Source organism: Salvelinus namaycush, chromosome 27 (genome assembly GCF_016432855.1).
Source record: "Salvelinus namaycush isolate Seneca chromosome 27, SaNama_1.0, whole genome shotgun sequence".
In the NCBI taxonomy this organism is placed as follows: Eukaryota; Metazoa; Chordata; class Actinopteri; order Salmoniformes; family Salmonidae; genus Salvelinus; species Salvelinus namaycush.
Genome location: NC_052333.1, coordinates 25812170 through 25823983, shown reverse-complemented (window position 1 = coordinate 25823983; position 11814 = coordinate 25812170).

The window sequence follows — 11814 nt, the reverse complement described above, 5'->3', positions numbered from 1 at the left end:
AAGAATAAAAAAAGAAATAATGTGCAAATATTGTGATAGAGACTTACCCAGAGAGACTCACAGCTGTAATCGTTGCCAAAGCTGTTTCTAACATGTATTGACTCAGGAGTGTGAATAATTTATGTAAATTCAAAATTTCTCTATTTCATTTTCAATAAATTAACATTTCTAAAAATGTGTTTTCACTTTGTCATTTTAGTGTTGTGTGAAGATGGGTAAGAAAAAAAATCTATTTAATCTATTTGGAATTCAGGTTGGAACACAACAGAATGTGGAATAAGTCAAGGGGTATGAAAACTTTCTGAAGGCACTATATATGTACTTGTCCATTCCCTATCTGTCATTGTTCTGATGAAGACCATTGATAAAGGCTGAAATGTCAAACTTTAAATAAAATAATGCATTTTTAATGGTTAGCGAGCATTACACATTTTCCTTTTCAATGATAGCTTTGTAATGGGGAAATCTAAGATCACTAAAGTTCATATTCAATTTTAGAACAATTAATACAATGTTGAGCATATTTATATATTTTTCCCTTTCTTAAATACACATGATTTCCAGTGTTCTATTTGTGACACTTAAGGTGTGGGTCGATGGTCACGAGACATGACACTAAAAGTTACAGATTATTGTGTTACAGATTATCTGTTGATAGTGATTGACGCCAGACTGGAAGTCCATGTACATGGAACGAAGACAAACTGATTATTCACTGTTGTACTGTATTGATGACATTTTGTGAACACTGTGTGATTCTGTAGCAGCTGACAAAGTCACTGCCTTTTTGTTGGGACTTTAAACAAGCCTCTCGGGCTGGTGTTTACAGAACATTTGGTGCTGTCTGATTAGGATATAAAGGGCCTGTTTCCAAGAGGCCAGTTAAACATTTTCTCTGCTTTTGTGCCGGAGGTGTCTTCCTGTTGCAACTTGTAATAAACCGGATATATTTTTGATTGACTATATCTGTGATTGCTCTTCTCTTTTGTTCACCTAGAAATTCTTACTTCGTGCCAATTTATACTCCAGTTCCTTGCAAAAATGTTGTGGAGCTCAAACGTATCATTGAAGGGACTTTTATTGATGGCTTGGGTTTATATTTGTCTAACACCAGCCCAGCTCAACACTGGAAAAGGTTACTTTAATGCGGGTGAGGTCAACCAAGGTTTTGCCGATAAAGGTCTGGCATTTGATGGTCCTGATTCTAATGCTGAAGCCTCTGTGCCCTCGAATGACCTGGGAAGTGAAATGGCCATTGACCCACGTGTTTGGAAATACCTCAAAGGTAAGAACGTGCCATTGCATTGTAAAGTAAGCTACGCCGTCTATTGAGTAAGTTAGGCCTATATTTGACCTACATTCCTTGATCTTGTGCGGAGAGAATGTGTCCAATTTAAGGTTTGAACTACACAAAGTTGTCCGTTTTAAGTTATGTATGGTTTCAAATGTAGTTTTTTGCATAGTCGCCTAGCCCAGACATATAATTTAATGTCTGGACAAAACATGGGTTTTCATCTCACATTAATCTTAATATTTAACAAATCTATATTTGTATCAGCTATCAAACCATTAAAAGGAGCAACCTCCTAATTAAAATCCATTCCCCCGTCAGACACAATACAATTTTTTACAAATATATATTTTCCAACAAGGGTTTACATGTAAGTGTTTACATTTCACTATGGTGGTTATTGGCAGGCTGCTTCCTTTCATAGAAAATGTAGCATTCATTTCCCATATATCTATTCAAATAATGTCTTGCCTGATGTAAATAATTATTTTATTTTGTCATGTTTTAGTTTTTCCGAAAAGTCCTGAAAGTGGAAGGCAGTTTCATGTCAACCAACCTTTGTATCATTGTGGCCATGCACATCTCTCCATCCGGTTTTCAATCATTTGGCAGGCTGAGCTCTATTTGGTAAAAGGTAAGTCAAAACTGTTGAAGCAATCAATCCTTTTATCGACTAGAAACATTTTTAATTGCTTAATAGCTTGAAGCTTTACCGCTTACTCTGTAATATGAGTAGTGTTTTGATAATTTTTCAATTGTTAAACATAATATACTCTACAGGCATATACAGTTCCAGAGAGGGATCTCGGCTAGTTTTAGGGTTATGATCCCATTTTCAAGCATTACCAAAAGTGAATGTGAAAATTTATTCAAAATGGTCGCTTTCTGCTGGTGATTTGCAGGATGTGTAATGATACAAATATAAGGAGGGCTGTGATTGGTTACATTGTCAATTTGGCTTTATGAAATGGGCCATAACTTTAAAACTATAGAGATACCACTCTGGAATTTTTAAATGCCCGTAGTAAAGTATATTATGTTCAACAATATATTGAACAATTAGCTGAATCAAAAATGGTGTCTTCCTATATTCATGTTAATATTTTTTAATATTCCTAAATTAATGTAAGAAAATTGTTATTGAAATCAAAATACTACTCATCTGTACTCATTCAGATGAAACATTATGGAGTCTTAAAGGTGAAAACTGTTATTGAATTATTGTTATTCATTTTACAAATATTCCAACTTCAAATAGTTATTTCTCAATTATGCTTTTAGAAGCAAATGTCAAATATGTCGAAAATCCTTCCTCCAAAGGACCATTCTATGGATAATTTTTTGTGTGATATTCCCTTAAAATCAACATTTTTGGTCTTGTTTTCATGAGGAATCACCGTAGAGGCTGTCGCTGTTCTCTACAGTATAATGTATTAGAAGGGACAGTATACAATCAATAACTCACACAATATTGAAGTGTAATGGTGCTGGATACAAGAAGACTGCTAGTGGATACAGACAGGGGCGTGGCTACATACAGTATGAGGACACTGAGGTCCAGACCTCTTTTGACTGGGATCCACTTACTGTTGAGATTTAGAATAGTAGAATACACAAGGTGCAGGGTTCCATATAGGGTATTCTAAAAGTGGGAATCTGAAAAAGCAAACAATCTGAATTTGTTCTGCCTGAAAGGCACTAGTCACATTTAGTAGTGAATCTTGTTGTCCTGACACTATGTTTTGTTTAATAAATTATTAGTGGAGATGCACCGTCATTCAGTCTCTTAAAATGGAGGCGTGCATCTGAAATGTAATAATTGTCCAAGCTCAGTGATAAAAGTTAATGCTAGTAGCCTTTTTTTTCTAGGACCTTCGATGTTTGGTTATACAAGAATCTCGATTTGCCTTACAGTTGTGACCCCCGCTTGCAATCAGCTAGTCAAGCAGTATTAGAGTTAGGAAAACATCATAGTGCATAGCCATATATGTTTATTCTTGAAGACTAAAGTTTAGAAATGGATTATGAGTTTACAATGTCTTTCACCATCATAACCCAATATCTAAGGCCATTTTTTCTTAGTCTTTGTAAACAATGTGTATAGCTCCAAAATGTATTTAAAACTGTTGCTTTCATGGACTGTTTACACTTTCATCCATATCTCTGCAGAAGAATCTGAGTGATTACATTTCCCCCCCAGCCCGTATGTCACAAAAGTGGCCTGCTCAGGCTGTTAAAATTACAGATTGTGCTTTTAGTACAGAATTGTGTGACCCTGTTGCCATCTCACTGGCTACAACCTCAAACTGTACTGTGTTGTCTACTTTTCCCTTCATAGATGAAATGACACACATTCCATTAATGCACCTTCCAGAGCAATGCCACCATGTTGAGTTGATACATGGGCCTTGGCTGCTTTTGAAGATGTCCTACTGGGGCTGCGACCTGACCCACTGGGTAAGTTGTTACTACCTACACCCTATTTAAGATTGTCACTAGTCTTGAAGTCATGGAATGATCATAATAATGGGGATGGCAAATTTCGAGTTGGTGTCATCTTTCCACGTTTAGCTTCTGACTGGTGCATAGGGTGGAGTATGTAGCCTAAAGTGCTTATCAGTCTAAAACATGTCCGCATTTCCACAGCTGTTTTCTGGAATATTGGACCATTAGCTTCATACTTTTCAAATTCTCAGCGCGGCTCAAATAATGTATGTCTCTCTGTCACTAATCAAATAAAAGTTTATTTATCACATGACAGAATACCACAGCTGTAAACTATACAGGGAAATGCTTACTTACAAGCTCATCCTCAACAATGCAGAGTTCAGTGAAACAACACTAGGGGATGGATTCAATCCGTAGCGTTGTAGCGTGATTGAAAAGTAAAGGTCATTTTCGACTGAGCGGACATATGCAGCATTTCCATGAATGCAGTCTCGGTGAAAGTACATTGCAATCATGCTACAATGCTGATCTTCGATGCTACAGATTAAATCAAGCCCTAAAATAAAATGTATGCTTGATCCAAAAATGTGGTTGTAGGCTCCGTATGGAGGGTGTGACGCAATTGCGGAGCCTCCGGAGGCATGGAGAGACCAAATTGAGCTCTGTACCGCATCGCAGAGCAACAGTTTTATTGCTCTGAGCTTTTTGGTCAAAGACCTGATGTTCTGGTACTGTTTGCCAGAAGGTAGAGGAGAGAACAGTCCAGGACTGGGGTAGCAGAAGTCTTTAGCAACTTTCTGGGCCTTCCTCAGACACCGCTTGGTATAAATGTCCTGGATGGCAGGGAGCTCGGTCCCAGTGATGTACTGTGCCATCTGCACCACCCTCTGTCGAGCCTTGTATTTGAGGGCAGTGCACTTGTCATACCAGGTGGTGATGCAGCCAGTCAAGATGCTCTCGATGGTTCAGTTATAGAACTTCTTGAGGATCTGAGGCTCTAGATGGGTAAAAATTTAAAAGCAGACATTGAATATCCCTTCGAGCATGGCGGCAGGGTAGCCTAGTGGTTAGAGTGTTGGACTAGTAACCGAAAGGTTGCAAGATCGAATCCCTGAGCTGACAAGGTAAAAATCTGTCTTTCTGCCCCTGAACAAGGCAGTAATGTATGTTCCTAGGCTGTCATTGAAAATAAGAATTTGTTCTTAACTGACTTGCCTAGTTAAATAAAGGTAAAACATAAAACTGGTGAAGTTATTAATTACACTCTGGATGGCGTACCAATACACCCAGTCACCACAAAGATACAAGCGTCCTTCCTAACTCAGTTGCCGGAGAGGAAGGAAACTGCTCAGGGATTTCACTTTAAAACAGTTACAGAGTTTAATGGCTGTAATATGAGAACTGAGGATGGATCAACATTGTAGTTACTCCACAATATTGACCTACTTTCAAGCATAGTGGTGGCTGCATCATGTTATGAGCATGCTTGTAATCGTTAAGGACTGGGGAGTTTTTCAGGATAAAAAAGAAATGTAATGGAGCTAAGCACAAGCAAAATCCTTAAGGTAAACCTGGTTCAGTCTGATTTCCACCAGATACTGGGAGATTAATTTACATTTCAGCAGGACAATAACCTAAAACACAAGGCCAAATATTCACTGGAGTTGCTTACCAAGAAGGCAGTTTCATGTCATGTTTTACTTAAATTGTCTTGAAAATCTATGGCAAGACTTGAAAATGTCTAGCAATGATCAACAACCAACTTGACAGCTTGAAGAATTTTGAAAATAATAATATATTGCAAATATTGCAAAATCAAGGTGTGGAAAGCTCTTAGAGACTTACCTAGAAAGACTCACAGCTGTAATCGGCAAAGGTGCTTCTAACATGTATTGACTCAGGGGATTGAATACTATGAAATCAAGATATGTTAGTGTTTTATTTTTCCCCCCAAAAATGTACAAGTCTTCAAATTTTTTCTTCCACTTTCACATTCAAGTATTTTGTGTAGCTCGTTGACAAAAACTTTAACACAACAAAATTTGGAAAAAGTCAAGAGTTGTGAATACTTTCTGAAGGCACTGTGCATTTGCATCTTTGATCAAATACATGTAATGCCTGACAATATTACAGAAATGTATGGCTATAAAATGTAATCTACAGGGTGGCCAAAGTAGTTCCTAATTCGGCTTCTGAAATGTATCAATGGAGAAAACATTTTGGCCACCAAGCCAAAACTTTGGCAGTGATATAATTTGAATTGTGAAGGTGAGAAGAAAAAAAATAATAAAGACCACATAGGAAAACGTGTTGTATATCTCAAGTGGTAAATAAAAAATTATAATAAGTGCCTCTCTTCAGCTTAATTAAATAATGTTTTTATAATTATTTTATTTGAGTTTTTATCGATTTAAACAAAAAACATACATCGTGCAATGCCCCACAATACTGCCCTACAAAGGCAAAATGCAGTAACTACACTTTAGACAAAATTGAGTAAAGACTGAAATCAGGCTTTTTAGTATCTGTTTTATCTTGTGACAACGTGTCCTGGTTTATTTATGTTTGGTTTCAGAGAAAATGTTGTGTGAAATTTGCAGTAACTACAAAATCCAAGTAAAACTAAGGCAAACAGCAGTAATTTAAGTTCAGTTACCCGCTCTGCCATACAAAAACAAAGAGCAGTAACTACGCAAACCGTGAAACTGAGAAAAATGGCTATAAAGTATATTTGCTGTCTAGCCAAATATGTTGTAGGTAGAGAAGTGATAATGTATTATGAAATAATTGTTTATGCATATCAACCATGATCACTGATTTGACCTAAAAATATATTGCTTAAAAATACATGTTGGAATTTATTTTAGAACACATTTCCAAATACATTTTAAAATCTACCAAATATATTGATACATACATGTAAAAATATACTTAAATACATTCTTTAATTGTGGAGGCAGAGGCTGTCAGCATCCCGGAGTCGCCTCTTCACTGTTGACGTTGAGACTGGTGTACTATTTAATGAAGCTGCCAGTTGAGGACGTGAGGCGTCTGTTTCTCAAACTAGACAGTCTAATGTACTTGTCCTCTTGCTCAGTTGTGCAACGGGGCCTCCCACTCCTCTTTCTATTCTGGTTAGAGCTAGTTTGCTCTGTTCTGTGAAGGGAGTAGTACACAGCGTTGTACGAGATCTTCAGTTTCTTGGTAATTTCTCACATGGAATAGCCTTAATTTCTCAGAACAAGAATAGACTGACGAGTTTAGAAGAAAGGTCTTTGTTTCTGGCCATTTTGAGCCTGTAATCGAACCCACAAATGTTGATGCTCCAGATACTCCACTAGTCTAAAGAAGGCCAGTTTTATTGCTTCTTTAATCAGGACAACAGTTTTCAGCTGTGCTAACATAATTGCAAAAAGGTTTTCTAATGATCAATTAGCCTTTTAAAATTATAAACTTGGATTAGCTAATACAACGTGCCATTGGAACACAGGAGTGATGGTTGCTGATAATGAGCCTCTGTACGCCTATGTAGATATTCCATTATAAATCAGCTTTTTCCAGCTACAATAGTCATTTACAACATTAACAATGTCTACACTGTGTTTCTGATAAGTTATTTTAATGGACAAAAAATTTGCTTTTCTTTCAAAAACATGGACATTTCTAAGTGACCCCAAACTGTTGAACTGTAATGTGTATATATATAGTTTTTAAAGTAATTTTTCCCATATGGGCTCATTATCATGCTCTCCGTAGATCCAGGGTGGCGTCCATCAGCACTCTGTGAAAGTCCATTACTTTGACCGCCTTCTCATGAGGAATGTGTCTGGCACGACAACTTGTCAGACTCCCATCTCCACCTCTCCTACCTCTGTTCCACCAACATTGTGGCTGCCCCAAGTCACCTGTGGGAAAACAGACATGACTGTTAAACTACCTGCTGGAATGCTGATAGATGTGAAGGTGCTTGGTAAGAACTGATAATTAATGTTCCCACGGAATTAATTGCAGTTATTTGATGTCTATACTAATCTGAGGACATGTTTCACATATTGGAGCAATGGATTGATAAAAAGGCTGTGCCTTACTACAACTTACCAGACTGAACTACAATGTCATGTTAAATCCTTTATTTTAAAAAGTTGGCTCTGATATTGATTGATATGCTGTTTTGCAGGTCCAGAGGCGTTGTTGCACGTTCATGATGGATACATTGTAACTCAGTGGAAAAGTCTCAATGCCTTGATTGTCAAATTTTCCCAATCAAATGTGGAGGTAAGAAAGTCCTGGGGTGTCATTTATCAATGTTGCATAGAAACTGATTTTTTAAAAATGATCATGCTCTGAAATGTAAATATTAGATTGTCTGAAAATGGACTAAAATGCACATATGATTCTTTGTTGCAATGGTTGAACATTATAGACGTAAAAATAAATACAATTTAACTTGTGCTGGTGATTGCAGTTGCTCTTAACTGATTTCCTCTTCCACAGTATGGCAGTCTCTCGCTTCAACTGGTGTATCAGAACTCTGCTGGAGAGTTGTCCACCACCACGGTATCCTGTTTCCCTCAACCTTTCAACTCAAGAAATGTAGAAGAACCCTTTGGGGATTTATGGGGATTCCCAAATATTCCCACTGCCCCCTATATGATTGATCAGACCCCAGTCATCACCAATGTTCCTTCAACATCTGCAGCATCCACCCCACTAGGAGCATTTTGCTTGTGGGGCTTCCCATTCATTCCTACTGGAGCTTTTATTCCTTGTAAAGAATCAACAACTCCAGCCACTACAACTGCCGCAACAACAACTCCAACCACTACGACTGCGACCACAACTGCTGCCACTACGGCAGCCGCTGCCACAACAACTGCAGCTGCCACTATGACAGCTGCTGCCACATCAACTGCAGCCGCCACAACGACAGCCCCTGCCACCACAAGTGCAGCCGCCACTACGACTGCGACCACAAGTGCAGCCGCCACTACAACAGCCGCTGCCACAACAACTGCAGCTAACACTACGAAAGCAGCTGCCACCACAGCAACAGCAGCCACCACCACAACTGTAGCCGCCACTACGACTACAGCAGCCACCACAAATCAGGCTGGTACCACAAGAGCAGCAGCTACCACAACAACAACTGCTGCCACCACCACGACAGCCGCTGCCACCACTACTGCAGCCCCTGCCACCATAACTGCACCTGCCCCTACGACGACAGCCGCTTCCACCACAGCTGCAGCTGCCACTATGACGACAGCTGGTGCCACCACAACTGCAGCTGACACCACAACTGCAGCTAACACCACTACAACAGCCCCTGCCACCACAACTGGAGACACCACTAAGACAACCCATTCCACGAAAGCTTTAGCCGCTACCAGAACAGCAGCCACTAAAACCACAAGTGCAGCCGCTACATCAACTGCAGCTGCCACTATGATAACAGCCTCTGCCACTACAACTGCAGCTGCCACTATAACAACAGCTGCTACCGCCACAACTAAAGACACCACTAAGACAAACCCTGCTACCACTACTGCAGCCCCTGTCACCCTAACTGTAGACGCCACGTCGACAACCCCTGCTACCACAACTGGAGACACCACTAAGACAACCCATGACACCACAACTTTAGCCGCTACCACAACAGCAGCCACAGCAACCCCAAATGCAGCTGCTACCACAACTGCAGCTGCCACTATGACGACAGCCGCTGCAACCACAACTGCAGCTGCCACCACAACAACAGTTGCTGCCACCACTACTGCAGCCCCTGCCACCATAACTAAGGATGCCACTACGACAGCCCCTGCCACCACAACTGGAGACACCACTAAGACAACTCATGCCACCACTACTTCAGCCTCTACCAACACAGCAGCCACTGCAATCACAAGTGTAGCTGCTACCACAACTGCAGCTGCAATAACGACAGACCCTGCCACCACAAATGCAGATGCCACTACGACTCCTACCACAACTACAGCTTCCACTACGACAGCCTCTGCCACCATAGCAACAGCAGTCACCAGCACAACTGTGGCTGCCACTACAACTACAGCAGCCACTACAACAGCAGTCGCTGCCACCACAACTCCAGCTGGTACCACAAGAGTAGCATCTGCAACCACAACTGCATTTGCCACCACTATGACTGCCACCACAACTGCAGCCGCAACCACCACGACAGCCGCTGCCACCACAACTGCAGCTGCCACCACGACGACAGCCGCTGCCACCACTACTGCAGCCCCTGCCACCATAACTGCAGACGTCCCTACGACAGCCCCTGCCACCACAACTGCAGCCACATATACGACAGCCCCTGCCACCACAGCAACAGCAGCAGCCACCACAACTGTAGCCGCCACTACAACTACAGCAGCCACTACAACAGTAGCAATTGCCACCACAACTCCAGCTGGTACCACAAGAGCAGCAGCTGCAAACACAACTGCATTTGCCGCCACAACGACTGCTACCACAACAGCAGCTGCCACCACGACGACAGCCGCTGCCACCACAACTGCAGCTGCCACCACGACAACAGCCGCTGCCACCACTACTGCAGCCCCTGCCACCATAACTAAGGATGCCACTACGACAGCCCCTGCCACCACAACTGGAGACACCACTAAGACAACTCATGCCACCACAACTTTAGCCGCTACCAACACAGCAGCCACTGCAATCACAAGTGCAGCTGCTACCACAACTGCAGCGGCAGTAACGACAGACCCTGCCACCACAAATGCAGATGCCACTACGATTCCTACCACAACTGCAGCTTCCACTACGACAGCCTCTGCCACCATAGCAACAGCAGCCGCCACCACAACTGGAGACACCACTACAACTACAGCAGCCACTACAACAGTAGCAATTGCCACCACAACTCCAGCTGGTACCACAAGAGCAGCAGCTGCAACCACAACTGCAGCCGCAATGACGACAGTCATGGGCACCACAACAACAGCTGCCACTACCACAACACCTCCTGCCACCACAACTTTAGCCGCTACCAGAACAGCAGCCACTGCAACCACAAGTGCAGCTGCTACATCAACTGCAGCTGCCACTATGATAACAGCTTCTGCCACTACAACTGCAGCTGCCACTATAACAACAGCTGCTACCGCCACAACTAAAGACACCAATAAGACAACCCCTGCAACCACAAATTTAGCCACTACAAGAACAGCAGCAACTGCAACCACAAGTGCAGCTGCCAGTACAACTGCAGCTGCCACTACGACAACAACCCCTGTCACCATGACAGCAGCTACTGCCACCACTACTGCAGCCCCTGCCACCATAACTGTAGTCGCCTCTACGACAGCCCCTGCCACCATAACAGGAGACAACACTAAGACAACCCATGACACCACAACTTTAGCCGCTACCACAACAGCAGCCACAGCAACCACAAATGCAGCTGCTACCACAACTGCAGCTGCCACTATGACGACAGCCGCTGCAACCACAACTGCAGCTGCCACCACAACAACAGCCGCTGCCACCACTACTGCAGCCCCTGCCACCATAACTAAGGATGCCACTACGACAGCCCCTGCCACCACAACTGGAGACACCACTAAGACAACTCACGCCACCACTACTTCAGCCTCTACCAACACAGCAGCCACTGCAATCACAAGTGTAGCTGCTACCACAACTGCAGCTGCAATAACCCTTATTCCATTTTGACTGGGCACTCGATTTCATGTTCTTAACACCAGGATGGCCGAGAGTTAAGGCGTTGGACTTAAGATCCATGGACATATGTCCTCGTGGGTTCGAACCCCACTCCTGGTAAGTTTATCTTTGATTTGGATGTTATCAATTGTTTCTATCAAAGCTGAAAGAATTGACTTTGTTCCCCTTATTCCGCCTTGACTAAGCAAGTGTTTATCCTTTATAAACACAAAAGATGGCTGAGTGGTTATTAAGGTGTTAGAGTCATTATCAACTTAAGTATCATTCTTCTTGCTTCGAAACCCCGTTCTTGTATTAAGTTTGATTTGGATGTCAACAAGTCTCGTTTAGATATTGTCTGGCTCAAAGCA